Source organism: Molossus molossus, unplaced genomic scaffold (genome assembly GCF_014108415.1).
Source record: "Molossus molossus isolate mMolMol1 unplaced genomic scaffold, mMolMol1.p scaffold_m16_p_11, whole genome shotgun sequence".
NCBI classification, from domain to species: Eukaryota; Metazoa; Chordata; class Mammalia; order Chiroptera; family Molossidae; genus Molossus; species Molossus molossus.
In genome coordinates this window covers 31,541,151-31,568,856 of record NW_023425346.1, presented here as the reverse complement: position 1 = coordinate 31,568,856, position 27,706 = coordinate 31,541,151, and the positions used below count along the sequence as shown (strand labels likewise).

General features: G+C 35.2%; 1 protein-coding gene across 1 annotated transcript in view; it reads right to left on the bottom strand.

The window, feature by feature from the left end:
- Nucleotides 1–27,706, bottom strand: part of MBD5 (methyl-CpG binding domain protein 5) — a 439,511-nt gene that overhangs the window by 311,465 nt on the left and 100,340 nt on the right. The window lies entirely within an intron of this gene.

The window sequence follows — 27,706 nt, the reverse complement described above, 5'->3', positions numbered from 1 at the left end:
ATCAATAAGCAATACTACCTTGCTTAACATTTTTATAAATGTTATATTAAAATCTTTTGGATACAAGAACCTGAGATATCATGATAATACCTTTAACTTCATGTACACAGGGGACAACTATACACCAAAATCATCTACGGAACATCTTCACACAGATATCCATAACCTGCCCTGGAAGACAGTGATCTACTTTGTCCACACTTGGATTGGGTCTCTGTAAATATAGAAAACCACACAGGTGTTTTTGACATGTAGCCAAGGTTGAGAGCTATTGTGCACAACATACTTTTAGAACACAGACAAATTTTCAATAGCAAACAAGTATCTTCCTGAGCACCAATTCAGATTACCCAGTGGCTGCCTGGAAAACCATGATAAAAAGGAAACAAAAGCTTAGACTGCCTGGATTCAAACCTTGGCTTTGGTACTAATTACCATGTGATCTGCTGCTTCAGCTTTCTTATATGAAAACATGAATAAGACTGGTATTTAGTAGGGTTATTGAGATGATTATAAAAAAAATTATAATGGTTCCTGGCATATATAAAAATTCAATAAATATTAGCAATTGTCATGGGAGTGGCATTATAAGTAGTGAGTATTTGCCAATTCAAACCTGAGAAACACTCTTGAGGGTTGAATCTTAATGAATTTAATGCTATACCTATGAGAAAAGGCATTACCTATGTACACAACTAATTTAGAAACACATTTAGAACACAATTTATTTGCAATGTGAGGACTGTTTATATTTGAAGCTTTGAGGTGATAATGTCCAGCACAGCACAGAAAAAAGCTATACTATGTAGTAGAAAAAGCACAGATTTGGAAGCAATGTTTCAGCCTCGATTTATACCTGTGTAAGCCAGAGCTGTCACTGAACTTTTTGTTTTCCCATCTCTAAAGTGGGCATATAAACAGTTTTAACTTTGCAATGTTTTTGTGAAGAGTATACGAGATGGTGGATGTGAATGTACCTAGTATATGATTGAACACATATTATATTCAATAGATATAATATTCCAAGCTGGCCCTCCAAATCCTATTTAACCTACTTACAGTACAAAGACAATATAAACTGCCAAGTATAACTTCTTAAATCAACATGTTAACATTTCTCCTTTCCGGGTTGTTTGTACCATGATGGTTAAGGCTCTGAGTATAATGTACTGACCACTGACAAAATCAGAGTCTTGATGGCTGAAAGTCTTAACTTAGAGACAACTGTAAGAGACTCCAATGGAAAACCTGCCATTTCAATCCTTAGGACAAAGCCTTCATGTGCTTGAAGGAGCTCAAGGAACATTTACAATTTTCTTCCAGTTTTTTTCTATGCATGCTTGTTTTAAAAAAACTGTTCATCTGTTTAATTTTGTAGTCAATGCTCTTCATAGGACATATTCTTATACGCATTTCCCCATTTCATTAAAAACCCTTTACAAATATTATTGCAATGGTTGCATAGTGGTCTAGCATACAGATGTATCATATATAATCACTCCCTTTCTACTGAACATTGGTGCTGCATGTAACTTGTTCTATTACAAATAATGCTGAAGTGAACATCCCTATTTATTAATATTTGTATATTATCTCCTTTGGATGAATATTTAAAAAATAATTTAATAAAGGTAAAATTCACATAACATAAAATTAACCACTTTAAAATAAACAATTCAGTAGCATTTAGTAAGTTTTCAATGTTGTGCAACTACCCGCTCTACCTCTAAAACATTTCTATCAGGATGAATATTTTGAAGTAGTAATGAGGTTTTTCAATACATGCTGTGTAATCACTTTTAAAACAAGTTTACAGCAATTTACATTTTCATCAGTAGTAGCTAAAAGAACATATTTCATAGCACATTTATCTCCAAGTTTATTCTTACTATTAAAAAATAAAAATATTTGCCCAGCTGGTGTGGCTTAGTGGTTTGAGCATTGCCCCATGGACTGTGGTGTCCTGGTTTGATTCCCGGTCAGGGTACATGCCTGGATTATGGGCTCAATTCCCAGAGGGGCGTGAAAGAGGCAGACCATCGATGTCTCTCTCTCACAGTGAGGTTTCTATCTCTCTCCCCCTTCCTTTCTCTCTGAAAAATCAAAACACAGATACTTAAAAAATAAAAACAAGAACAGTGAGAAAGGTTTAGAAAAACCTATCTTTCCTCATTTTCAGTGATCACTGGTAAGGTTTTTTAAAGTATTTACTTGCCGCTTTCGATTCTTCTTTTCAAGGCTGCCCACAGTGATGAGATAATTCTAGGGTGTTATTCTAGGAGGCATTGCAGTAGTTTTATGGCGGATTTTAAAAGCTTCTATGTAAGGGACACCTATGTTTGGGCTAAATGAGGATGAGCTTGAGACAGTTCAAGGTCTCTGGAAGCATGAGGAAGGCTAGTTTTGTGTTTTGGGCACTTAAATACCCCTATTGGTGAAGTCATTTAATTGCCTAGGATAAAACACTAGGCTTTTAAAAAACAGTAACCAGAAATAGAAACTTTAAAGTAGTATCATAAGAAAACAAGAATGAACAAATATTATGATTCAAGTAATATTAATTTACAAAATGATTTAAGTATTTAATGATGATCATACCAGTTTAAGCGACTAAAAGTAAAGGAATTCTAAAAATCATAAAAACAATAATAATGCACAAGAAAATTCCTGCAAAGTTTTGAAAGTCAGAGCTAAAGATACTGCTAAATTAAAACTCAATTAAAAAGATGCAGCTCAGATTCACACATAAAATGTACTTGGGTGGGACAGTCTGAGAAAAGTCTGTGCTTCCTTTGCTAAGAGGTACTGAGTGCTATCACACTCTGGTGATTTAAATGAGTTCTAAATTAAAACAAATTCTTTCTTAAAAATCTCATATTAACGGAGCCTTCCTTTATATTAATTAAATTCACTAAACATATATTTAGCACAGCTGAGTGCCAGGCACTATGCTAGAAGCCAAGGAGGCAGACAAAAACAAAAACAAAAAATATCTCAGACCCTCAAAGAACTTACACTAGTGGAGTTTAACATATAAACAAACTATTCTAGATTGAGATAACTGCAATGAAAAGACTGCACAGAAGTGAGTGGTAACTCAAAAAAGGAAATAATTAGCTTGGTTTTCATTTTCAGGGAAAGAGTCCTATAGAAGATGACATCTGAGATTAATTTTGAAGGACAAAAATAAATTTATGAGGTTGGCAAGGGCCAAAGAGAATTCCAAGTATTCGCTAAGGCCTGGAGACTTGAAATTTCTCCCTTCTGGGGGGTAATTATAAGTGGTTCTGCACTACTAGTGTATAAAGGTGTAAGAGTAGGGTCTGTGGGAGCTGCCACTGAAGAGGCAAAAGTCAAACTAAAGAACCTCATGTGCTATGCCATAAAGCTCAAATTTAACCTAAAGCCATCAGGGAATAAATGGTGGGTTTAATTCTGGGAGATAAATGCACTTTAACAGGACCTGAATATATGCATGATATGGCTCCTAGGTACCTCCCTCCAGCTTGATTTTGAGCCACTCTTCTCTTTTCGGTGTTCAAGTGCTATTATCCGGGCGCCTGCGCAAGTGGTCTCTTGGAAACTCTTGGAACCTCTTTGCTCCTTGAGGGTCTACCTCCTACTTATCTTTTAGCTCTCAACAGGAATATAATTCCTCCTGGAAAACTTGAGCTAACCCACATAAATCAGAACTACCTACTCCCTATGTGCTCCTAAGGCAGCTTGTACTTCCCTTCTCAAAGCACTTATTACACTGTCATGTTATTAACTGTATGATTTTCTTCCAAACCACTGTAAACTTTGTAAGGACAATGAAAATGTCTAGCTTGGTGACCACTATATCCACAAAACCTAGAGCAGGGCCTGGGACACAGAAGTTGTTCAAAAATATCTCTTGAATGTGTGCTGAATATTTGGTGTGAGACTAGTGGCAGATCCATCGAGTGACCAATGATAAAGGCCTGAACTAAGGTAAAAGCAGGGAGACTGAAGGATAGACAGAAGAGTAATGTTGGAGCTGAAATCAATAAAACTTGGTTACTTACAAGATATAAGAGGAAAGGAAAGAAGAAGGACAGATTAAATATTAAGAGACAGTTTCTAATTTTTAAGAACTGGGTAGACATGACCAACAACTCCATGTTCCTTATAACTGTCTGACCTCTCTCCTATTGTTCTCCCCCTCACACAAACCAGGAACGTTGGCCACCTCACTGTTTCTCCAAAATGCCAGGCACATTCCTGCCTCACAGTGTGCAGGTTCTGTTTCCTCGTCCTGAAACAATCTTCCTCCATATAGCCGCATACTTGCTCCCTCACCTCCTCCTATCTTTACTCCAATGGCACCTTTTCAGTGATGACTTTCCCAGCATCTTACTTAGAACTGCAACCCCTATCTTGGCTCTCCTTAGTTCTTCTCCCTGCTTTATCTTTCCCAACAGAATTTATCAACATCAGACACACAATGCAATTTGCTTTGTCTCACCAGAAATACATTCCCTAAGGAGTCAGAATTTGTTAATTTGTTTACTTTACTTACTGTATTCTCAGGGTAGTAGGCACTTGATAAATGTTTATTTAATTGATTAATGATCGAATAGAGAAATAAACAGTGTTGCCCATGTGGGCATAAAGCGGGAAAAAAAAATATATGTACAAAATGACTACAAGTTCACTCTTAGATATGCTCAATTAGAAGATGTCTCTATGTCAACTAAATGGAGCTCAGGGGGAAAAAAATAAAAAGTTTCAGCAGGTATCACGGAGCATCATATACCCAGAGACATGTATAGAAAAAAAGAAAAATTAAAAACAAAAAAACAAAAAAAAAACTATGGAAACTGGGAAAGACCAATATTTCAGGAGAGGGTAAAGTAAGAAGAATAAGCAAAGAAGTCTGAAAAGGAATAACCAAAGGAGTAGGAATCACAGTAGAACAGGAGAAAAAAATAATAATTTCAAGATGTTGAATAGTATCACATTTAATAAAATAAAGAAAGAGAAGAAACCATAGCATTTCACAATTAGGCTATGCAGTTTTAGAGGAGAACAAAATGATCACAAGAATAAGTACATTTATTGAACACCTACTTACATGCTATGCTAGGTGTTTGGTGATTAAAATATATTATGTCTCTGATCCTTTCAATCACACTGCCAAGTAGCTATTCTACTAGCTAAATGCTAGGAAAGAAATTTAGGTTCAGAGACGCCGAGTGGCTTATGGCTACATAGATGACTAACAAGTGAAGAAGTTAAGGTTTGAATCATTAAAAAAAAATACTTTAAAAATATTTTGTTCATTTGACACTCTTGATATCAATTCCAGATTAATTCCATTTCCAGGTACAAAAACCTTGCTACTTTAAACATTAAAAAGCACATATACTGAACATCTTTAAGGAAGTTTTAAAAACATCTGATACTTGATAACTTAAGAATGCCATTATAGGATTCCAAAATGGTGGCGGAGTGAATAGAAGCTACAGACCATCTCCTAGGACCAAACTGGAATTATAATTAAAATAAAGGCAAATTGTTGGGAAAAAGCAACAGAAAAGTAGCTTGCTAGGACCATATAACCAGGGGCACTGAATTGATCCTGGTAGGATTGCGGAGGTGCGAGAGGGGGGCTGGGAGCCACGGACAGCAGCAGTCTTAGCTGTGAGCAGTGTCCTTGGGGTTAAAGTCTCAAGTGGCTCTACAGCGTACAGGGCCGGGACAGAACACTAAAATAGCCACAACCACTCACTTTGAGCTCCGGCACAGGGAGGGCAGACTGGACTGACAATGTGTGGGGATACTCGGGATTTGGAGGGCAATCAGAGCTTTTGCTAAGTTGTGGCCAGGCAGGACAGTGGTCATCTTACTCCCAGGGCTCTGAGGAAAGGTGGCGGCCCCTCCCTCGGAGATTCAACCCCACCCAGGTGGGCCATTGAAATGCAAATCGAGGTTCATTAACAACCAGAATCTGCCCCACCCTTGGGAAATCCCCTTACACTGAACATCTGAGGGAATTTTTCATTCAAGTGAGAAACCAAGGCTCTTCAAGTAACTGTGCCTAATAGCCTCCAGGTAAAAAGCTAGGGGATAACTGAACCATTACTGGGCTTGCAACTCTACCCGGGAAAGTAAGACTTGACAGTGCTGTTTAAGGTGGGTCCTCCCACACTCATCCAAACCCAGTACAGGGAGTCACAAACAGCAGAACACCAACACCCACAGGGAAAATGTGGCAGTCTCCAAGACCACTGAGATAGCCAAAATGGTGAAACACAGAAACAAATCCCAAATGAAAGAACAAGAGACCTCTACCAAAGATGAGATAAATGAAATGCAGTTAAACAAGTTAACAGAGCTAGAATTTAGAGCCATGATCCTGAGGAAGCTCAACAGCATGAGTAAGCACATCAACACCATGGATAAAGACATAGAAACATTAAAAAATCAACCAACCGGAAATGAAAAATCACAAAGAAGAAATGAAGAATGACATAGCATAAATAAAGAACACATTGGAAGGATTAAACAGTAGAGTACATACAGCTGACGACTGGATTAGTGAATTAGAAGACAGGGTAGAAAAAATTAACCAATCAGAAAATCAAAAGAAAAAAACAATTAAAAAACAGGAAGACAGCATAAGAGAACTGTGGGACAACTAGAAACGTAATAATATTCGCATCACAGGAGTCCCCAAAGATGTAAATAAGCAAGGGATAGAGAATATATTTGAAGAAATAGTGACAGAAAACTTCCCTAATTTGGTGAAGGAAAAAGGCATTCAAATACAAGAAGCACAGAGAGCCCCAAGTAAGAAGAACCCAAACAGGCCCACACCAAGACACATAGTAATCAAAATGCCAAAAATTAAAGAAAAAGAGAGAATCCTAAAGGCAGCAAGAGATAAGCAACAGGTTACCTACAAAGGAAACCCCATAAGGCTCTCAGCTGACTTCTCAACAGAAACACTACAGGCCAGAAGGGAATGGCATGAAGTAATCAAGGTCATGAAAAACAAGGATCTGAATCCAAGACTACTGTACCCAGCAAGGCTATCATTCAAAATAGAAGGTCAAATAAAGAGCTTCCCAGACAAAAAAAGGCTAATGAAATACATTAGCACCAAACCAGCACTGCAAGAAATGTTAAAAGAACTGCTGTAATTAGTAAAAAAAAAAAAAAAAAATAGGAAAAAAACTATAACCAAACTAATAAAAATGGCAATAAATAAGAGAATACCAATAATCACCTTAAATGTAAATGGATTGAATGCTTCTATAAAAAGACACAGAGTAGCTGATTGGATAAGAAAGCATGACTCATATATATATGAGTCATATATATATATATATATATATATATATATATATATATATATGTTGTTTACAAGAGACCCACCTCACAACAATGGATTCACATAGGTTGAAAACGAAAGGATGGAAAAAATCTTCCAAGCAAACGGAAAGGAAAAAAAAGCTGGGGCAACAATACTCATATCTGATAATATAGATTTCAAAATGAAGGCTATAACTAGAGACAAAGAAGGCCACTACATAATATTGAAAGGATCTATCCAACAGGAAGATATAACCTTGGTAAACATATATACACCCAATATAGGAGCACCAATATATATTAAAAAAATCTTCTCGAGGACTTCAAAAGAGAGATCGACAGCAATAGAATCATAGCAGGACACTTCAACACCCTGCTGACATCCCTGGATAGATCCTCTAGGCAAAAAATTAGCAAGGAAACAGGGACTATAATAAAGTACTAGAAAAAATGGATTTAATGGATATATACAGAGAATTACACACCAAAACTACAGAATTCACAGTCTTCTCAAGTGCACATGGGAGATTCTCAAAAATAGACCGCATGTTAGGATACAAACTAAGTCTCTATAAGTTCAAGAAGATTGAAATCATATCAAGCATCTTCTCAGATCACAATGGCATGAAACAAGAAATCAATTGCAACAAGAACATGCAAAGACAGTTGAAAACATGGAGGCTAAATAGCATGTTATTAAATAATGAATGGGTTACCAAGGAGATCAAGGAAGAAATTAAAAACTTCCTGGAAACCAATGAAAATGAACACACAACAACACAAAATCTATGGGATGCAGTAAAAGCAGTTCTGAGAGAGGGAAGTTCATAGCACTACAGGCCTACATCAAGAAGCAAGAAACATTTCTAATAGATTATCGAACCTCACAACTTAAAGAGCTAGAAAGCAAACAAAAAGAAAACCCCAGAGCATGTAGAGGGAAGGAAATAGTAAAGATCAGAGCAGAAATAAATGACATAGAGACCAAAAAAAAAAAAAAAAAAAAAAAAACCAATTCAATGGATCAATGAAATGAAGAGCTGGTTTTTTGAAAAGATAAACAAGATTGACGGCCTTTAGCTGTACTCACCAAGAAACAAAGAGAGAGAACCCAAATACACAAAATCAGAAATGAAAGAGAAGTAACAACTGACAACACAGAAATACAAAGGATCATTAACAAATACTATGAACATCAAATTCGACAATCTAAGCGAAATGGACAAATTTGTAGGAACACAATAGTCTCCCAAAACTAGACCGGGAAAAGATAAAAAACTTGAACAGACCAATAACAACTAAGGATTGTAATCAAGACTCTCCCAGCAAACAAAAGCCCATTCCTGGATGGCTTCACAGAGGAGTTTTACAGAACATTCAAAGAAGAACTAACATCCATTCTTTTAAAACTGTTTCAAAAAAATCAAGAAGAAGGAAGACTTCCAAATTTGTTTTATGAGGCCAGCATAATTCTAATTCTAAAACCAGAAAAAGACACTACCAAGAAAGAAAACTACAGGCCAATATCCCTAATGAAGATAGATACCAAAATCCTGAACAAAATACTAGCAAATCAGATCCAGCAATACATCAAAAAAATTATTCTCCATGACCAAATGGGATTCTATCCCAAGGATGCAAGGCTGGTACAATATTCGCAAATCAATAAATGTGGTACACCACATAAAGAAAATAAAGAAAAACCACATGATCATATCGATACTGAAAAAGCATTTAACAAAATCCAGCACCCATTTCTGATAAAAACGCACAGCAATGTAGGAATAGAGGGATCATATCTCGAAATAAGAAAGGCCATATATGAAAGACCTACAGCCAACATCATACTCAATGGGCAAAAACTAAAATCATTTCCCTTAAGGACAGGAACGAGACAGGATGCTCACTTTCACCACTCTTTTTTTTTTATCCTCACCTGAGGACATTTTTTTTGTGTATGTTTTGTTCACATAGAGTGGGAGTGTGAGAGAGGAAGAGGGAGAGAGAGAAGCATTGACGTAAAAGGGACACTTTTGAGTGGTTGCCACCCGCATGACCCTACAAGGGCCAGGTACAAACTACAATCAAGGTACACACCCTCAGTGGGAACCAAACCTGGGTGTCTCTGGACTGCAGACTAATGCTCTAACAGCTGAGCCAAACTGGCCAGGGCTTGCCACTCTTATTTAATAAAGTACTGGAAGTCTTAGCCACAGCAATCACACAGGAAGAAAAAATAAAAGGGATCCAAACTGGGAAGGGGGAAGTGAAACTGTCATTATTCGCAGATGACAAGATATTACATGTAGAACACTCTAAAGACTCCATAATAAATGAATTTGGTAAAGTAGCAGGATACAAAATTAACGTCAAGAAATTGACGGCATGGTTTCACACCAATGGTGAAGTCACAGAAAGAAAAATTAAAAAAAAAAAAAATCCCATTTATCCTTGTGGCAAAAAAATTAAGATACCTAGGAATAAACCTAACCAAAGAAGTAAAGGACCTATTTGCAGAAAACTACAGAATGTTGAAAAAGAAATAGAGAAAGATATAAAAAAAGTGGAAGAACATACCTTGTTCATGGATTGGAAGAATTAACATCATTAAAATATCCATATTACCCAAAGCAATCTATAGATTCAATGCAGTCCCCATCAAAATACCAATGACATATTTTACAGAACTAGAACAAATACTTCAGAAGTTCACATGGAACTAAAAAAGAGCCCGAATAGCCACAGCAATCTTGAAAAAGAAGGATAAAGTAGGTGGGGTCACAATACCGAATATAAGGTTATACTACAAAGCTACTGTAATCAAAACAGCCTGGTACTGGCACAAGAACAGGCAGATAGACCAGTGGAACAAAACAGAGAACCCAGAAATGGACCCAAGACATTATGCTCAATTAATATTTAACAATGGAGGCAAGAGCATACAATGGAATAAAGACAGCCTCTTTAATAAATGGTGTTGGGAAAATTGGACAGCTACATGCAAAAAAATGAAACTGGACCACCAACTTACACCATACATAAAAATAAACTCCAAATGGATAAAATGTGACCCGTGAATCCATAAAAATCCTAGAAGAAAATGTAGGCAATAAAAATTCAGACATCATATGCAGCAGAATTTTCACTGATACATCACCTAAGGCAACAGAAACAAAGGAGAAAATTAACACATGGGACCACATCACACTAAAAAACTTCTGCACAGCAAAGGAAACAACCATCAAAATGGAAAAGAAAGCCAGTGAATGGGAGAGCATCACTGCCAATGATACTTCCGATAAAGGGTTAATTTCCAAAATATAGAGTATACAACTCAACAAAAGGAAGACAAAGAGCCCAATTAAAAAATGGGCAGAGGAGCTAAATAGACACCTCTCCAAACAGGACATACAAATGGCCAAGAGACATATTAAGAAATACTCAACATCAATAATCATCAGAGAGATGCAAATTGAAACAACAATGAGGTATCACCTTACACCTGTCAGAATGGCCGCCATCAACAAATCATCAAACAACAAGTGTTGGCGGTGAGGGGGTGGAGAAAAGGGGACTCTAGTACACTGCTGGTGGGAATGCAGACAGGTGTAGCCACTATGAAAAACACTATGGTGTTACCTCAAAAAATTAAAAATTAAATTGCCATTTGACCCAGTGATCCCGTTTCTAGGAATATACTCTAAGAAGCCTGAAACACCAATCAGAAAGAATATATGTACCCCCATGTTCATAGCAGCAGTATTTGCAATAGCTAAGATCTGGAAATAGCCCAAGTGTCCATCAGCAGATGAATGGATAAAAACGCTGTGGTACATATGCACAATGGAGTACTATGCAGCTGTGAGAAAGAAAGATCTCTTATCCTTTGAGACGACATGGAGGGACCTGGAGAGTATTATCCTAAGTGAAACAAGCCAAGCAGAAAAAGACAAATACCACATGATCTCACTTTTTTGTGAAATGTAATGAACATAACAGCCTGAGGAATAAGGTAGACCCAGAGACGTGGAAGTAGAGTATAGACTGACAACCCTCAGAAGAGGGGGTAATGGGGGGAGGGAAGAGATAAATCACAGAACTTACATGCATGCACACATATAACCAATGGACACGAACAACAAATCCGGGGATGGGGGGGGGGGGATGGGGAGGAGGGTGTCAGTGGGGGAAAAAAGGAGAAACATCTGTATCAAAAATAAATTAAAAGTAAAAAAAAAAAAAAAAGAATGCCATTATGAATATCAATTGCTATATTTATGCCTTTGGGAACTCCTGAGTTATCCAGAGTTTTTTATTTTATGAGGAAACGTACTATGGCACCACAATATTTTTTTTTCATATCTGTCTTCATTTTATAATTTTTCTACCTATGGACCAGAAAGTGGTATAAATACATCATCTCAGGTAATCCTCAGCACAACTTTATGATTTAACTTCTATTATTTAAAAAAAAAAAGAGGTACAGAGAAGTTAAATAACTTATCCAATGTCACAGAGCTCATCCTAGCAGCAGTTCTAGGCCTCTGAGCCACATTCTTAATTCTGACTCAGCTGTTTTCCAGGCTGATTTTCTATTGCAGTCCTTAGTCACTTTTCAGAGAGCCTAGATTTCTAGATAAGTAATTTCAGATGGAAAAGGTATTGCCCTAAATGAACTATGAGATATTAAACTTCCAGAAAATTTAATTGAAAAAAAAATTCACTTTTTAGAATTTTGAACAAATTCTAACAATTTGAGGGAAAAAAAAGGGAGCATGTGGCATAATAAGCATAACTTTACCTGCCTGTCATTAATGTTTACTAACACAGAAAACCTGCACTATTTGTGAGTGCTCTGCCTTAACAGTTTAATAACTGCATTAATTTCCAATCGCTGCCAAAATAAATTACCACAATTTATGGCTTAAAAACAACACACTTGTTCACCTTGTCCCTTAGGTTAGTTATCTTGCATGGGTCTCAGGCTAAAAACAAAGTGCTGGCAGAGCTGCATTCCTTTCTGCAAGTTCTTTCTGAGAAAGAATCTGTTTCCTTGCCTTTTTCAGCTTTAGAGGCTGCCCACATTCCTTGTCCTGTGGGTCCCTTCCTCTGTTTTCAAACCCCATAACAGCGGGTCAAGTCCTTCTCCAGTGAAATTGTTCTCAGCTCCTGTTCTGCCTTCCTATTTCATTTTTAAGCACCCTTATGATAACACAGGACCCACCTGGATAATCTAAGATAAACTCTCTATTTTAAGGTTAGCTGGTTAGCAACTTTAACTCCATCTGTAACCTCAATTCCCCTTTACCATGTAAGGTAACATATTCACAGGATCTGGAGATTAGAATGTGGACAATTTTGGAGAGGCATTATTGTTTATAGTACAGTAACCAAGAAAATTCTCAGCTATAGCACTATGAGCCTACTATTGAAGAATCGGTATGGAAACATGTTTTCCTTTTTTTTTACTTTATTTCTTTTCTTACTGATAGAAGGAAAAGGAAAGAGATAGTAGGGTAATTGGGAAATATATTAAACTGGATTACACTATCTTGCAGGAAAATTTAAATTTTTAAAATTTATCTTGTAGCTCTTAAAAATAATCTTCAGATACCCTTCATTTAGGCAATAATATTTAGCAGTGTACTGCTGTGGTCCTGAAAGGCATTTACTTTCTGTAAAACTAACCGTATCTTTTTGTCTTTTCCATTCCTTCCTCCTTTGCCCTTGGAATTTACAAACACTTTAATCCAGCCTGGGCATGCCCTTTGATCTTTAAATTTATATATACAATCAAAACTCAAGCTATTTGAATGAAAAGCATCAAAATATCAGTATTTCAGTTGAAGTATTGCGTGAGGCCTGCATCATTCAGAAATTTTGCTGTGTTTTAGAGGAGCTAATTATCCCAACCAATTTTTCCAGCAGTAGAAATATGTCAGGGAAACATTTTTAAGCCATGAGATTTAGTATCATCTGCTAGTCACAGTTCACCTTCCTCTCTTTCTTTCACTTTCCTTTAATTTCTCAGAGGCTAACATAACACTAGCCTAACTTCCATTGCAAAAAGTTTAACAATACAGTAGTCCCTCGCCATTTCGCGCTTCGACTTTTGTGGCTTCACTCTATCATGGTTTTTCAAATTTACTCATGAAAAGTTGATTGAGACAGTGAAAATGTTACAGCACACACTCGGTTGTCTGAGTCAATTATACACTCCTGTATTACAATTAAAATTAAAATTACTGTATGTATGGACTCTGTAGGCCTATGTATTTGAGCACCCCAGGAATCCTTTAACGCCAAGTGCAACCGCTAGAGTCTGGAATGGATTAACTGCGATAAACGAGGGACAACTGTAATTCACAAATTACAAAATAAAGATGGTCTCTGATATTAAGCAATAATTATAAACTAACCTTTATAATAATAGCAACAAAAAGATAAACTGGATAGGAATAAACTTAAAACACAAGAAGGATCAATATAAAAAAAGTTTTGTAATTCTACTGAGAACACAGGACACAAATGGAGTAAAATATCGAGTTAGAATAATGTTAATACTGGAAAGGCGATGATTATCCCCAAATTAATATATAAATATATTTACTGCAGTGGTTCACAAAGTATGGTGCCCTGGACCAGGAGAATCAACGTCAGCCTTGGAATATATTAGAAATAAAAATTCCTAGGCCTCAATCTTGACTCAGTGAATCAGAAACTCTGCCAGTTCAGTCTCAACATACTATGTATTAACAAGCTTTTCACATGATTTTGATTGATGCAATAATGAAATCAATGTTTTAATGTAATCTCAACAATCAACAGGACTTTTTACTTAGGAGGGAAACAGAACTAGATAAGCTTATTATAAAGGTCATATGAAAAAATAAACACTAAAATTTTGGCATTAGCCAATAATATTTTAATAACTATGGTGCTAGGTGAGTACTGGACTTATCGGGGGATCATTTTGTAAGTTATATAAATGTCTAATCACTATGCTGTCTGTATAACTGACACTAATATAATATTGAGTATCAAATGTAATTGAAAAATTAAAAAAAATGAAATTTTGGCACCAGAGAAAGGACAATTTGGCAAAGAGATCAATGGAAAAGAATGAAGAATCCAGAAATATTTTCTATACATAAAGGAATTTAGTACCTAACAGAGTGGCATTTTAAATTGGGAATGGTGCAGACACAATGGTTTAGCACTCACAAACAAACAACAAACTAGCCAAATAAATACATAAATGAAACAATAAATTTCTAGAAGAAATTACGGGTGATTTTTTATAAATTGAGAAGCAAAGGCCTTTCCATGCAAGTCATAAAACCATAGGAAGACTGGAAAATTTGACTATGTTTTAAAAAGTTAAGGCCCTGGCCGATTTGGCTTATCGGTTGGAGCATCGGCCTATGGTCCATAGAGACCCGGGTTCCATTCCCGCTAAGAGCACGTACCTCGGTTGCAGTTTGTCCCTGGCCCTGGTTGGGTCGTGCGGGAGGCAACCATTCGATGTGTCCCTTTCACGTCAATGTTTCTCTCTCTCCCTCTTCCTCTCTCTCCTTCCCACTCTATTTGAACAAAAAATGAAAAAATGTCCTCGGGTGAGGATTAAAAAAAAAAAAAAGTTAACAAAGAAAAAAATATTATAAATTATGCCAAATAATCAACTAGAGAAAGAAATATTTGTAATATATAAAACAAACCAACAATCTTATTCCCTTAACTCACAAAAAGTTATTACAAATAAAAACTTCATGAAAGAAAAGAGTAAAGAATATGAAAAAAAGGCACTCTAGGAGTGGTGATAGAAGAAGATTTACAAATATATGGAAAAGTATTATAATAGAAGAAGAAAATTAAAACAAAGAGATTTTTTTCATCTTTAAAATGGCAAAATGTTTGATGATACAATGTAAGGGTGGCAAGGGCGAGGAGAAGCAACTTTCTCCTTTACTACAGACAAAAATATAAACTGATGAACCATCATTAAAGAGGCAATTTAATAACATCCATCAAAATTTAAAAACAAACACATCTCACATTTCACAGGTAGAAATTTATCCTATAGTAATGCCAGCACACAGGGTCAAAAGGATACAAATGCAATAACGTTAACTCCATCATTGTTTGAAATAACAAAATAGTAGACCAACTCAAATATTTGTTCCTAGAAAATGTGCAAATAATAGCACTATCCATCCATGGAATATCAAACAACAAAGACAAACTGAGATAGTTCCATGTATCAATCTGGATCAATAGCTAAGGTAAATTACCAAGTGAAAAAACTGGCGAAGATTATACCGTGTATTTCTATATGTATAAAAGGAAATACGGATCTTATCTCTATACACATACAAACTTCTCTAGGCCTATATTTATGAAGTATTCACAGTGACTGTTACCACTAGTTAATATTCTGGTTGGAAATGGGGGACTAGGTTTTAGGAAATAAACCTTATTTACAACAATCTGTAGTTCTATTTGAACTATCTGAATTATTTTTATAAAAACACAGTTCAGCCCTGGCTGGTATGGTTCAGTTAGTTGGAGCACTGTCCCATAAACCAGAAGGTGGCAGGTTTAATTCCTGGTCACAGTACATACCTGGGTCACAGGTTGATCCCTGGACAGACTATATATGGGAGGCAACTGACTGTTTTTCACGTTGCCGTTTCTCTCTCTCTCTCTCTCTCTCTCTCTCTCTCTCTCTCTCTCTCTCTCTCCCCCCACTCCCTCTCTCTCCCTCCTTCTCTCCTTCCATCCCTTTCACTCTCAAGTCAATAAATACATATCCTCCAGTGAAGATTAAAATAAAGAAATGATAAAAAAAAAAAAAAAAAAAAAAAGACCCAAAACACACAGCTCTATATTTGGAATGGTAGAATAAACACCTCCAAAAACAGCTTCTGCATAAAGCAATGACAATACTGGCAAAAACTGTCAAAATTGCCTTTTTCAAAACTCTCAAATTAACTAAAGGCTCACAGTAGTCCATCCTTCTGTTTATTTAAGAAATATGGCTGAATCTTAGTAAGAAAAGAAAATCCTGTGGCATTTCAATTTGCTCTCATCCCATTCCACTCTCAGGTTCTGGAGGAGCATTGAAAACCAAGAGCCTCACAGTTCTGGTAGCTGTAAAAACTAGCAGCCTATCAGCCACTTAAGAGATTACAATGGGTTTGAGTTTCTCAAAATGTCTATCCCTAGATAACTGTTGCTATAGACTTACCTGGAAGCTGACTAAATGCCTCCATTTTCAGGGCACTTCATTTCACACGACTGAGAGTTGCCTTGTAAAACAGTCCTAGTCCCAGGGCACTTGTTGAAAATAATCAGCAGCAATTGTTAAACAGTGAAACTGTTGGAAGTGAGTTGAGGCTAACAAGAGGCTGATGAAAAAAATAAAAGGGAAAGGAAGGAGTGAGATGTCCAATGGGGCCACAACTATCTCCAACATTTTCTTGGGACCCAAGAGGTCATGCACTTGCATGGATTTTCTGCATCACCATGAAAGACCTGAGAAGGTTCTAAGCTCTCACCAATGGCTGACTTTGAGGCTCTGTGCAAGCAGAAAGTGAAGGCTAAGGCCCAGGCAGAGATGTAAACTGCCTGGTGGAGCACTGAGGTCATGCTCCAACACATACAAAGAACCCTCAGCAAAGGGTGAAAGAGGTATTAGTCCAATATTTTATTAATCAGTAGCTGCCTACTAAGGTAAGAAGGAGAAGGTGGTCACACACAACTAAGAATATAGACTTTACAGAAAAATAACTTAAAAAACAAATAGCAACAACAACAAAATCAAACAGCAACAATAAACAAATCCTGGGGAGAAAAGGCATCTTATTTCTAGAATTGACAGTTAAATTATTTAAAATTCCAGTTTTCAACAAAAAAGTATGAGATATGCAAAAAGAAAAGTATGTCTCAAATAATAGACACTAGATACTGTCCCTGAGGAAGGCCAAAAGTCAGAATTATTAGACAAAGATTTAAAAAATCAATTATAATAAATAAGATTAGAGAGCTGATAGAAACTACGTTTAAGAATTAAAGGAAAGATCTGGAAACAGCCCAAGTGTCCATCAATAGATGAGTAGATAAAAAAGCTGTGATACATTTACATAATGGAATACTATGCAGGTGTAAGAAAGATCTCTTATCCTTTGTGATGACATGGAGAGACAAGAAGAGTATTATCCTAAGCAAAACAAGCCAATCAGAGAAGGACAAATATCACATGATGTTACTTATTTGTGGAATATAATGAACAAAACAAACTGATGAACAAAACAGACCCAGAGACACAGAAGTAGGATACAGACTGACCAAGTCAGAAGAAGGGTAAGGGTAGCGAGGGGAGAGATAAACCAAAGAACTTATGTGCATGTATGCATCACCAACGGACATAGACAACTATGCTGGGGACAGGGTGGGGTGGAGGGGGGATCAGGAGGAAGGTGTCAATGAGGGGAAAAAGGAGAAAATCTGTAACAAAAATAAACGAATTAAAAAAAACATATAAAAGAATTAAAGGAAAGTATGCAAATAATATCTCACCAAATAAAAATAACAATAAAGGTATAGAAACTATTTTAAAAAAAGAATCAGCCTAGCCAGTATGGTTCAGCAGTTAGAAGGTCAGTCTGCAGACCAAAGGGTTGAGGGTTTGATTCCCGGTCAAAGGCACATACATGGGTTGCAGGTTCAATCCCCAGGCCAGGGCAGGGTCATTCAGGAATCAACCAATCAATGTATCTCTCCCCATTCCTCCCTCCCTTCCACTCTATCTAAAAATCAGTAGAAAAATATCCTTGGATGAGGATTAAAAACACAACAAAAAAAAGCAAATCATAGATATTATGACATGAAAAAGTACAATAATAAAAATCAAACCCTCCACTAGTCTGAACAGCATATTTGAATTGGCAGAAGAAAGAATCAATGTGAAGACTGACATAAAGACAGGCCTATTGCGATTATCCAGTATGAGAAGCCAAAAGAACTTTAAATAATTAACAAAGCCTCAAACACCTGTGGATATCACCCAGCATACCAATACATGCATGATGGGAACCCCAAAAGGAAAGGAGAGAAAGAGAAAATCAATAAATGCAAGTACAATAAACTCAAAGATATCCTCACTCAAATACATTATAGTAAAAATACCCAAGACAAACAAGAGATTATCTTGAAAATAGCAATAGGAAATAGACCCACGATGTACAAGGGACCTTCAATAAGATTAAAGGCTGACTTTGCATTAGAAACTATGGAGGCGAAATCACACTGAATGATATATCCAAAGTTTTGAAAGAAAAAGATCGTTAACAAAGAATTTTACACCCAGCAAAAGTATTATTTAAAAATGAAAGAGAAATCAACACATTTCCAGAAAAAAACTGACAGAATATATAGTTAGCAATTCTGCCCAACAGATAACGAAGAGAATCCTTTGGGTTAACACTAGACAATAACTGCAATCTACATAAATAAAGAGCAACAGTAAATGTAAATACATAGGTAAATATAAAACAGTATAAATATATTTTTCATTGTAAACCTTTTCTTCCTATATTATTTTAGAAACCTGCATAATTTTAAAACTGTATTGATGGATTTCTAATGTATAAAAATATAATTTACATGACAATAATAGTACAAGGTAAAGATAAGGAAATAGAATAATACTGGAGCAAAATTTTGGTAATGAAATTAAGGTGGTAATAATCTAAACTAGATTATTTTAGGTTAAACTACTAATTGTAATCACCAAGGAAACCATTAAGAAAATAACTCTAAAACATATAGTAAAAGAAAAAAGAAAACTAAAATGGTATAGTAAAAAGAAAAATCTATCAAACACAAAAGAAGGCAATAATGAAGAAATAGAGGGGGAAAAAGACGTAAACATAGACAACAAATAGCAAAACAGCAGATGTAATCCTTACCTTATCAGTAGTAACATTTTATGTAAATGGAATAAACACTCCAATCAAAACTAAGAGATTGGAAGAATGGATACAAAAACATGATCTGACTATTTTCTGTCTCTATGAGGTACAATTTAGATCCAGATAAAAATCGGTAAAAAATAAAAGGATAAAAAATATGCCATACAAACAGTAACCAAAAGAGAGCTGCAGTGGATATACTAAATAGCAAGCCAAAGAGACCTTAAGACATTATTTTTTTTGGTAAGGGCAAAGAGAACATTTTATAATAACAAAAGAAAGAATAAATCCACCAGAAAGACATAACTACTATAAACAACAACAACAAAAAAAGCCCCAATATAGTTAAAGCAAAAACTCACAAAATTGAAGGGGGAAAATAGACAACTGAACAAGAATAGTTGACTTCATTATTCCATTTTCAGTAATGGAATAACCAGACAGAAGATCAGTAGGGAAATAGAGACTTAAATAATACTAAATATGAACTAGATCTAACAGATCTATAGAACAGTCCACCCAACAACAGAATATCATTCTTCTTAAGTACATACAAAAATTCACAAATATGTGGAAATTAAATGACACTTTTCTAAATAATTAATGAGTCAAATAAAACATCACAAAAGAAATTTAAAAATATTTTAAATGAATAGAAATGTAAAAAGAATACACCAAAACCAATGGGTTCAACCAAAATAGAGCTTAAAGAAATATTTAATGCAAATGCATATATTAATAATAATAAAAAAAAAAGATCTCAAGTCAAATCAGGACTAAAAGAGGGATATCACTACTGACCTGACAGAAATAAAAAGGATTATAAGGGAATAAATACTACTGTATGTAATTTAAATAAAATAAGAATTCATTAAATTATTTTTGTTGCTTTTAAATGTTTCTGTATTGATTGTACAAAATGTCAAATCAACACACAATTAACTCTTGCTTTCATAAAAGGTAAAATATTGTATTTTTTAAAAATCACAAATAGAATTTGTTTGGGTCACCACTAAATGTCTGAATTTTAAACAGATTCTTGGACTAGGGGCTGTCCATCAGCTTAAATTTAGCTTTGCCAGAACAGCCACCTTCAAGATATTGTATTTTTATTTATTTATTTATTTTAATCCTCAGGTGAGGATATTTATCCATTTATCTTCAGACAGAGTATGAGGGAGAAAAAGAAACATCGATATGAGAGACACATCGACTGCTTGCCTCCCTCATGACCTGAGAAGGGTCAGAGACAAACCGCAACCCAGGTACAGTCGGCCCTTATTTATCGTGGTTAATCAGTTCCAGACTCTATTGCGATAAACGAATTTCCATGAAGTAGGATTCTTTATTTATAACACAAATATTTTCGCAGTTGGAGCATAGAAAACCTGTTTACGACCTTCTAAATACGTTTTTTAACATTATTAGAGCCCTCTAGACATGAAATAACACCCTTTAGTCACCATTACACTCATATTACCCAATATATTAGACAAAATCAGAGAAAGAAGACATATTAGATATTACAAATATCATATTATCATTGTACATTTAATTACACACACACACAGTTCTTATACACAACCACTAACCTATGAAAATAGTGCAACTTGTTCGATGATGAAGCGATGAAGATGAAGAGATGTACTGCACAGCAAAGAAGAGCAAGGTTGCTTCTGATGCATAGCAATGTAGAAGCAAGTATGAGAGAAACAAACTTGAATGAGGCTGAGCCAATCAGTGGCCAGGATAGGAAGAGGATAGGATAGCCAATCAGTGAACAGCACACTCTGATTGGCTTGGTTTCACCACACCCGTTTTTTTGGAAAAAAGTTATTGCCCACACACAAGGAGTGGTCCAGCAGTTGTACCTGGCCTTGAAAGATTTGCGAAGGTGCTCAATTACATAGGCCTACAGTCCATACATACAGTAAATTTAATTTTAATTGTAATACAGGGGTGTATAATTGACTTAGACAATCGAGCGTGCGCTGTATCATTTTCACTGTCTTGATCAACTTTTTAATGAATATATTTGAAAAAACTGTGATAGAGTGAAGCCGCAAAAATCAAAGCGTGAAATGGCCAGGGACAACTGTATGTGCCTTTGACAGGAATTAAACCTGCGACTCATTGGTCTGTGGGCCAACATTCCACCTGCTGAGCCAAACTGCCCAGGGCAAGATATTGTATTTTTAAATCAAATTTATTTATTTTTATCAAGGTAATATATTTATGTACTTTATAAAGTAAAATACTATTATAAGGCTTATAGTGCAAACATTCTTCTGCTGTATCCCACTCTACTCTTTCTATATCCCCTCAGACAATCATCGTCAACTTTTCCGCTTTTCCCTCTGGAATTAAAATATATATTTCTAAACAATCTTCTTATACCTCTATTTCTTCATTTATCAATTTTAAACACTATTGGTTGACTCCCAATCATACACGAAGATATAACTCTTTAGTATCCTATCCCACATGTCTATCCAACTCTGATGCCAAAATAATGTTATAATTTTAGGTTAAATACAAATGTTATATTATCATAACTTATAAAAATTGTAGGCAAAGAGTGAACCAGGTCCATGTTTATTATTGCTCCTGGAGTTAATAGCTGTCTCATTTTTTCACTCTCCTAGTTTTTTATGTACTTGATACAATTATTATATACTCTTTTAATATCACTGCTATATATATATATATATATATATATATATATTTTAATGTACAAAACATAGCAATTTTTTTGTTTCCTGCAGAGTCTTCCTAAAGGCTCCCCTTTTAAGAGCACCATCTGAAACAGGTTGCCCTCTTGGTTTCCTAAATAGAAGCCATGCTGACACATGGAATCCCTTGTTTTCAGTTGTCTGTCTCTCTCTTAATTTACTCAATTATCTACATAATTTAAATCTCCAATGTGGAGATTGATATCCTTCAGTTCTGAAAAAAGTTAAAAAAATTATTCCTTTGATCATTTCTTCTCTACTCTACTTTTTCTATTCTTCCTTTTTGAAACTCCTATTATCAATATGATGGTCTTCCTGTGTTAAGCCTTGAATCTCATGTTTTCTCCTGCCTTTTGGTTTTATATTTATTGATTCTTGTTCTATTTTCTAGGAGCTCTCCATAACTTTCTCTTCCAGCTTATTTAACTTTATAACTAAATTTGTCTTACTGTATTTTAAATTTCAAAGGTCTGCCTTTTCTGATTTTCGAAATTTAAATAGTACATTATTCTTGTGTAACAGATTCAATATTAACTCAGGACATAGTTTTTTTTCTAGTTTTTTCTAACTTATTTATGTTTCTTTACATTTTCTTTCTTTTTCTTTTGTATTTTAACCTTCATTGTCAGTTTCCTCTAAATCCCACTGTACTGTTTGTTTAGGTTTATCACGTTTCATGTTGGAGGCTTTCCTTAAGTTACTGGACAATTGTTGGAGTGAACTGTTGGACATTCACTCTTAAGAAATGAAGCACCAGCCCTGGCCGGTTTGGCTCAGCGGTTAGAGCGCCGGCCTGTAGTCCAGAGAAACCCGGGTTCGGTTCCCGCTAAGGGCATGTACCTCGGTTGCAGTTTGTCCCCGGCCCTGGTTGGTCGAGCGGGTGGCAGCCACTCGATGTGTCCCTTTCACGTCGATGTTTCTCTCTCTCTCGCTTCCTCTCTCTCCCTCCCACTCTATCTGAACAAAAAAATGGAAAAATGCCCTCGGGTGAGGATAAAAAACAAACAAACAAACAAAACAAACAAACAAACAAACAAAAAGAAATGAAGCACCAAAAGGAAGTAGATCAGTAGCATTTGTCAATTTGTGTGCTTCACTCAGAGTTAATCAGGTTAATCAGATTAAGATGTCCTATTTGTAGGACGATCACCAAATGTCAGGTTCTGACAATCTCTTGCTCTGGGGATAGTCAATAGCCTCAATAGTAAAGTGCTATTTCCTTACTGTTTTACTGCTATACAGGTTGAAATTCTTTCGGCAGTCTTCCAAAAATCTACAGCAATCTCAAAGATATTTCAAAAATACATTCCCTTATCTAACATTATAAAAATTTTATAATTCTGATTATAATTTAAAATGATGTCAATGTAAAATAATTTAGCTGAAATAAAGTTCAAACTAAGACATTTTCACAATATATTAGGTATGTATTATACATCCTTCTTACCTCTAAATACATAGAAAAAGAGTATTTTGGACAACACAGCATTTTAAAATTCAAGTGTAGATAACTGTGATTAATACAAATATAGAACTAGAAGTGATCTGAGCTATCATCCCAAATCAACTATCTTATTTTGCAAAATAGGAAACAGCATTTGAATCATTCCTTCAGGAGATTAACTGTGACTCCTTAACTATATGAGATGCTAAAATGTAAAAGGACTATTTAAAGCTATGCACAATACAACATTCTTTTACTTGCTTTTGCTTAAAACAACCTACATTCTTACAGTATGTAATCAATACTTAAAATTATTAGTGGTATTTGGTGCTTTTGATTTAGTTATGTAGAAAATGCATTCTTTTTCTAAAATTAAAAGCAAAAACCCATTGTTATTAAACATGAACAAATGAAATACCTTCGGGATGATATTTAAATCAAAAGTTCAGTATGATATGGTAAAAAGAGCACTGAAATGGGAGTAAAGCAATCTGGATTCTAATTTGTTACTAATATTTTGAGCCTGCGTGAATCATTTAAACCTCTTTGGGCCTCAGCTTCTCCACTATAAAATAAAAGTAATAGACTAGATAATCTCTAAGGTCCTCTCTAGTGCTGAAAGTTTCATTACTTCAATGTAATTATTTACACAGCTACAATATTATTTACTAATTGATCATTTGCGTGATGGGCTCAGTTTTTTAATTCTGATGGTTAGGTCCTATCACAATTACTCATTCTGCCATTACCCTGGAGTAGCAGTTTGACCTTACACGTTGCTACTCCATTGTATGTTGGAACCCACAAATGCAGGGAAGAGCAGAAACCAAAGCTTAGAGGTAAATAGATCCAAACTCATTCAGTGAACATATTGAGACAATGAGAACAGAGAGGTTGTGAGAGTCTAATACTGAAGGAGTCATTCTGAAAGGAAGGCACAAGTACGGTTGGGTCTGCACTTCAGGCACAATCTACGACTATTTTCTTTGCCTACACCAAGACCTAGCTTTTTAATGTTCTTGCACCAGAGACTGATTTTGGGACAAAATTCTCAGGAAGTCAACCATTTCACCTGTCTTATCAACCTGAAACCCAAATCAGTTAATAATTCTTCCAAGGTAAATATTTTTTGAAATTTCAAAATCTGATGTTTTAGCAGTTCTTTCTAAAAGGGGTTATCTTGTAGAATTAAGCAGACAGAAAATTTAAGAATTTGAATTAAGTACTTTCTCTCCCTTGCCTTCCATATCCAGGTTTTATATGTCCAACTTCCACATCTCAAGCATCCAAATTCTCCTCTGCATTCCTATTGCCTCAATTAGTTTAAAGTCACACTATTTCTTGACTAGTTTAGTGTAACAGCTTCCCACCCACTTCATACCGCCCTCCACAATAATTCCATTAAGTAGAAATTCCTCCAATATGATTCCTTAGGCAATATTCTTCTATATAGGTATAAGTCATTCCACGTAGCTACATTCTAAAAAGTTATGTGGCCATAACATTTTAAGACTAAGATTTATTCCTAATAAATTAAATTACTTGATATGTTTTTCTATATTCCAATTGAAATTTAAGCCTGAACCCTGACAGAGCCCCTAGATTTAAATGTGACTGTGGACAAGTGTCTTTACCTTTCAAGTGCCTTACTTTTTACATCTGTAAAATTGACGGAGGCTGGAGGAGTTGTCTCTGACAGGCCAGAGGGTATCAGCAAAACTCCCAGGATCCTGGCAGTGGTATTTGTTGAAAGTAAGCACATGTCCATGTGCACAATCTTAGGAGATTTGGCTGATGTTTGTGAAAGACTTTCCAAGCAGACATAATGAGGGTCAGAGTTACCCTCTATTCCTAAGGCGAACTTTAATCAAATAATCCTGTTGTCTCAAGAAATGGTGAGTAGACTTGCCAGTTGATAATATTTAAAGATTACAGAGTAGGGAATGCTAGTCTTCTTACTACTCACAAGCTGTACAGAACCATTATTAGAAAAAAGGAAATAATCATGCACCCAACGGGCCCCAATAATCAGAGAGAGGAAAAAACAAAACCCCGAGAACAGGGAAGCACCTAGTAGAATGGAATTGCTGAAGGAAGAGAAAAAAACATTAATAATAGTAATACAGAATAATGATCAGCTTTTAAACATATTCTGGAATTTTAAAATCTGGGTTTTAAATTAAACAATAGAAGAATTGAAATTAAGTACTTCCCTGTTGAGCTCAGAATTACTGGCTTGTAAGACCAAAGAGAAAAAATATCTCAAAATATGGAGCAAATATACAGAGAGAGAAATCTTTGGGGGAACAGACTTGGAAAATAACTACAAGAGAAATTTCAGATAAGATAATAATCACAAGAAAAATGAAGAGTTTAGAAATAAAGAAATAACACAGGTAAAGTTACCTGACTGGAAGAAGAATTGAGCTGGTGAATGAAAGGCTCACTAACTTCTAGGTAGATTAATCAAAGTAAGGCATATAACTAGGCATATATTTGGTAATATTCCCATAATATAATGATTAACATAAAATATTTCAAATTTTCAAAAAGAACAAGTTACTTAGCAAACAAAAGAATCAAATGGAGATCTTACTGATCTCCTATACTTCAAAATGAAATATATTGGAAAACTGAAGACAGAAAGATATTGCCAACAAATTATTCTATGCCTAATTAAGTTATCACTGATGTTGCGGGTTAGAAGAATTGTGGCTATTCAAAGATGAGAGAGAATACTAGTCCTCTAGACCTCATCTAATGAAAATACACAAGAAAGTATTTGAACCAAACATATGAATCAGAATAGAAATCCCAATATAGATGATGAATAAAAAACAGTTTAATAAGCCTTGCAATATAAATGTTAAAATTAAATGGATAATGATTGTCTGACTGGGAATTTGAAATATAACTGCGAGGTAAGGATTTGTAAAATAGAAGAGCCATGGCAAGGGAAAAATCTAATAAATCTGGAACCCAAAGTATGGAACCATGGTCAGCAAAATCAAAGAGCTGGAAGGGGGATAAAGGAAAGTTAAAGCACCCTACAGGTCTCATTTAGGAAGGGGGATAGATTGGGAATTATAACATTCTAAGGCTTTCATCAAGGAAGGGGGAATAGAGTAGATTGGTGGACAGTTTATTTAGTTTCTGCTTTTCACATATTGTGGAGAAATATGTTTGATAATGAGTATCAGAATTTAAACAGCACATAATTTCCAGGCTGATAGGCACTAAGGAAAACAATAAAGTACACACACACACACACACACAATGAAATTAATAGTAACTTGAACAAATCAGTAAAAAGAAAAGGGAAAAGAGCAAACAACAAAAGGAAGTAAATAATGAACATCAAGTAATAGTAAAAAAAAAAATAATGAAGCCTTGGCCAGTCTTGCTCAATGGTTAGAGTATCATCTCACAGAACCAGGGAATTCCAGATTTGGTTCCCACTAAGGGCACATGACTCGGTTGCAGTTTGTCCCTGTTTGGGGTCATGTGGGTGGCGACCAGTCAATGTGTCTCTCTCACATCGATGTTTCTCTCTCCCTCTTCCTCCGTCTATCCCTCTCACCCTATCTCAAGATAAATGCAAAAATGTCCTCGGGTAAGGATAAAAAATAAAAATAAAAATAAAAATAATGAAGTATATCTGTTGTCACTTACATAGTAATGAGAGGACTTCTCTTAAAATAGAAGTTTCAGAATGGGTTAAAAAGCAAAACCCAACTATATATTTTATAAAATATAAGAAATTACACTTAAAAGAAATTACTAAACATTTTTTATTGTTTTAGTGTCAAGAATTTCAAAATATAAATCTATCTATCTATCATCTATCTCTTCTCTCTCTCTCTCTCTTTCTCATCTATCTATAAGATCTGGGCATAATAAGTAAAGTAAAATCAAACTTATTTTAAAAATTCAATGATACATGGCCATTTAGCAAAAAATTTTTTTCATATTCCAGAATCTTTACAGAAAATATTTCCTTTATGACATTCATGGCAATTTGGACACATACCGTCACTACCAGTAGTCAGCACATAAATTTTCCTACTGTAACATGAATTTGGTACAATTATTTTTGTTTTCAAAATAAGTTAATAATAGTATGTTTAAATAGCTTTTTAAAAAAATAGTATGGTTTTATTTAAACATATTATTTTCTATATTTGACAACCAAAATGACAAGAAAAACAAAGAAGAAAACA